Here is a 4,976-nt window from a genome sequence, read left to right as displayed (position 1 = left end):
TAAAATCGATATCTGGGTACCCGTCTATTTTGTTTAGAAATTGCTGAGTAGGCGGGGCATAGGAACACGTGAGGGGGGTTAGTGGTTTTTTTTTCCGAGATGCTACAAGAACTGCAATTTAAGTTAGTTTGCTGTTGCGGAGCTGCCAACCAAGGCAGTGCAAAGGTTTGTACCTTGAGGGGCTGTTGAAGGCATTTGTAATTTTGCATCCAACATGTACGGATCACTGTGCCGCGGTAGGGGGGGGGGCTGGGATACATTTGGCAACATTCCAGTTCCAGTCAGCCTACGTCGCGAGCTATATTCAACAACTTCCGGACAAATACACAGCTGGGGCAAATCCTGGAATTGCTTTTTTTCCAGGGGGGGGTAGGTCCTTCCTAGTTCTTTGAAGCTCGATTTTTGTGAACCGGGCGGACACATGGGTAATATAAGGACCAATAGTGATTACATTCTGCTGGTGTACAAATAATAACAATTTCAGGATGTTACCTTAATTAACAAAAATTATTAATATACGTAATTGCATTTTGTTTATTTCATTCATTTTATTTCCGTTTTATTCATTCTTTTTGTTTACGGTGTCAAAGCAGAGGGGTTGATCCCCACCCCCTACCCTTGATCCCGGCCACTGCAGACACACCAGTGGGCAGGAAATGGGTGACTAATTTGCACTTTCCAATAGCGGAATATAGAGAACAAACAGTAAGCCCACACTGGCAAGAGCCTTAGCGGTGTAATGTGGTATACGTCCCCTCTGAGGTTCCTCCGTCCTCTAGGGCAATTAATTTAGGGCTTTTTTTGTTCAATCCCCCGACCCCCCATTCACAATGGAGGGTGAGCCAGTCAGAGGGTCAGAAACATTATTAGGGCCAACGTGACATTTAATGTATATTTTGTATCGAACAAAACACAAATATGCATCTTCATGTCAAGTTGAAGTTAAAACTACGAATATTAATAGGCCCTAAACTGAAAAGTGCGTTCTGCTCACACCACAGAGGAACGACACAGAAGGAGTTTCAGCCCAGGCGATAACATCTGGACAATTACCGCTTTCTGACATGTCCTGCGTGGTAAGATCTCATAACAACATCAAGTTTCATGCTTGCGCATGTGCTTGTGTTAAGTGGTGTGACCGAAATGTACATCTGCAGTTATTGCCCGTTGATGAACACTTGGTTCTGGAGTTATTTCGGAAATAAATAGCGCCACGTTGTCAAAAGATCTGTTCTTTCGTTTGAATCTGTTTCATTATGGCGTTTGTATTAAAGTGTCTTTTACGAGATCTCACGATTAGGCCTACTCTTTGTGATAAAATAGCGCACGAATTGTTCCTTAGCTTTCTAGTAGAAGTCTACATTTTGTCGGCCAGTTTCAGCCAAATTAGTGCCAAGTCTTCGAAAACTGATGTAAGAATAAAATTACAAACCTTGCATGGATAATGGGACAGTGCATCAAAATAAAAAAAAAAGAAAAGTTTATTCACAATAGCAAAAGTAGGTCTAACATCAGGGATTTTCCAATCTCTATTTCCCTTGTCACAGAAAACATTGCAAGCAAAACGCTACAAGTTACTTGGATATTACTGGCCCTGCTTTTCCAGCTAAGCTGCAGGTAGTAATACAGGCATTTTTAGAATGTTTTCTATTATTCGCCTGACCTGGTGGCGACGATCATCGAGCACTTTGAAGCGCCAGAGTTGCAACTCCTTCTGTGGGCCTTCCCTGTGCTCACACGTCCCTACCCTTCCATTTCTCAAAAGACTCAGGCCAAACAGGGGAAAGTCTTTCGATCTGACTCATTTCATTGCATTGAAATGAAATTGTAATATCTGGGCACCGATTAGAAAAAGCAGTGCCATCACCTATTCAAATCAATTATCGTAAAGTAATGTCATTGTGTCAACTTCTATAAACTCCACACCGCACAACCATGCAACACATAGGAATTTGTCCCAGGCGTTACTATGTATTTCAACATATTTAAAACTTCAATTGAAAGTGCCAACATTGGGGGATGGGAACCAGTCCACGGCCCTTTTCCTGGTAAATCTACACGTCTATATGCCCTAAAATGCACTTTAGTCCCCATTCAGAATTGAGGGCCATTGACGTTTTTGTCCAACAGTTACGCTTTAAATTCTTTAAACATTAGCGTAAGAGCTGTCTTTTACAAGCGCTGATTTCATAAATTCTTCAACACACTCGGAGTGGGAATGGAATTTGGCTCTGGAGAAGCAACAGTGATTGACATAGGTGAGACGATCAGCACGTGCCTTTTCTTTGAGCGGTGAAGAGCAGCATTGAGCAGCGCGCTGGCTCGCCCGTCTGAAGTTACACGAAAACACAAAGAAGTGTCGACAGCTCTCAACTATGAACTGGTCATATATGTGTGACATTAGACTCAAAAGCAGACAAATTCGTCGGCTAAAGAGATATTTCCGTCCATGAGTTCAGGAGAACAAACGCCTGGTTCTGTTTGAAATGGTAGGGAACTGACGCAACTTCCTTCCCTTGCAGCAGCTGTGCATGAGTCCACCTCGCCCGCCCTGTAATAGCAGCTGACCACCACTGCAGTCGTCAGCTACATGTAGCTGACTTGCCACGGACTCACAAACACTCCAAAGAAGTGAGTAGTATGAGCATTGGTGTAAAATGAAACGCATTTGCTGACGCATAGGCCTATCCTTCCTCGGAAGTTGTTGACGTGTTCATCACTATGACAAAGAAAAGATCAATTGCCGTCGGACAGAATCAGGGAAATGGAGAATTATCAGTCATCAGTTGGAAGGGGAATCACACAGGAAAAAAATCGATGATGTCACCAAGAACAACTAAGTTTGCCCTATGGTTGCCTGACGGGATGCAAGCTGACAAAGATACTGTGCCCTTTGTAAAGGTAAACCTTTAGCACTCTGTACCTACAATGAGGAAATAAAAGTCTACCTTTTCAAAACAATTTGTTTTAAATTAAAATATGTACCTGTGTTTTCAGTTCTTTTTTCTTTAGTACCTTAGATTAAATGTTACCCTGATTAGCTTTTGTTTATTATTTTCCCATGTACATTTCTATTACTATTATTAATTTTAGTTTAATTGTTTCGAGTATTATATGTTTAACTGTTTTTTATGTTCAGATTTAATTCAAATCCTGACCTTTGTTTACCCTTTTTAAATCTTAGTTTTATAATTGCTGGGCTCCAATGGAAATCAGCTTCGGCTGTTTGGATTTACCCTGGGTAAAAGAATAATAGAACAATAATAACATATCTGAATAAGTTGGCGGTAATGTCCTCTTTCAAATCAGAAAGAAAGAGGGAAGCTTTGATTCTTGAATAGGTCTTATGTGGTAAAACAGCAGCATATATGACGCAACGAAGAGCTGTGAACGATGACGAATGAGCACATGTAGTCTGGTTCCTTGGCCCACATGACCTTTTTTAAAAATGGAATTCACTAGATCCACAGCAGCTGGGTGGGTAGTCAGACGTGAAACAAAATGGCGTGATGCGGTCGTCTTTCGCCGAACTCGGGTAAAAAGAATGGGTTTGTGAATCTGAATCGTATAGTTGACAAGCCTCCATCGGGAAATATCACATCAACTCGAGGTTTAGTTTGGGGTGTAGACATGTTTCTTGTTTAAAATCTGTCAAAATTAACCTAATTAACATAAAGAAGAGAAACGGGAAACTTCGCTGCACAAAAATTTATTTTTGCACAAAGGTTCGTGTTCATTACCTTTAGCACCCTGTTCCTATAATGAGGAAGACGAACTCCACGTTTTCAAACTACCTCCCATTTAACCCCTGAGGATCCCTTAATTTTAATCCTGGTAGCTCTAAACAGAATGACTGAGGTTTAGATAACGTTGATCATGTCGCTTAATAACCAGTGCCAGACATTTTTGAGCGCTTTTCACTGCTGGCGTGTGAGCGAACTGCAGAGTAAAGTTCTTCCTACCTCGTTAACACTGTGATGTAAGAACAGTGGTTGGTCATCGAAGTGATGTGATAAATACATCCTCCTTTAAATGACGCATTTAGAGGTTTCACTCGACATTGCTCACCTAGTGCTGCAGAACGACTTTTTCTGGTGGTCGCTATTTTTCTGGAATTCCCGCTTCGACTACACATTATTGATCTAGTTTCCTAAATCAGATCATAAAAAATCTGGAAATCGTCTAAATCTGGCCATCTTGGTGGCATCTGAAAGATTGAATGCTCCTCTTTTCATTGATATAAGCTTTATATCCATATTCATTTTAGTTAGGAAAATATCTGCGAAAGAAGGTTCTGCTACTCGATATTTTGCCGGAATTGCCACCTTGTCTGCACATTATTTGTGCCGTTCCCACCAAAGTAGGCTTCCTATAATGCATCTTGAAAGATCTGAAATTATCTTCAGAAGAATGATCTGTTGCTTGCTATTTTTCTGCAATTCCCGCTTCGACTACACATTATTGGTCTAGTTTCCGCCAAAGTTGTCTCCCTATATGGGATCATAAAAGATCTAAAAATTGTCCAAATCTGGCCACCTCAAAGGACAGATGTTCCTCTACAAAGTAATATAAATTTGATATGAATATTCGTTTTAGTTAGCAAAATAACCACGAAAGAAGACAAAAGTTCTTATCGTACTAATTTACTACTTTCTGTAATTTTCCATTTGTCTGCACTTTACTGAACGTGTTCCCACGCTTCCATATGATTCATCATAAAAGACATGAAAATTCCTCACATTTGGCCAGTTTGGTTGCATCTGAAAGGTCGCATGGTCCTCTTTCCATTGATATAAGTTTTATATCCATATTCGTTTTGGTTAAGGAAATACCTGCAAAAGAAGGCTCTGGTGCTCGCTCTTTCCGGAATTCCCACTGCACATTATTTGTGGTGTTATCTCCCAAAGTTGGCTTTCTCTATCGGATCATAAAAGATCTGAAAAATGTCCAAATCTGGCCTTGTTGGTTCCATTTGA

The sequence above is a fragment of the Acanthaster planci genome, linkage group LG16 (assembly GCF_054643075.1).
Source record: "Acanthaster planci isolate LZ-2023a linkage group LG16, COTS_SCS, whole genome shotgun sequence".
Lineage (NCBI taxonomy): Eukaryota > Metazoa > Echinodermata > Asteroidea > Valvatida > Acanthasteridae > Acanthaster > Acanthaster planci.
The sequence above is the reverse complement of the archived record's forward strand: the minus strand, read 5'-3'. Positions refer to the sequence as shown.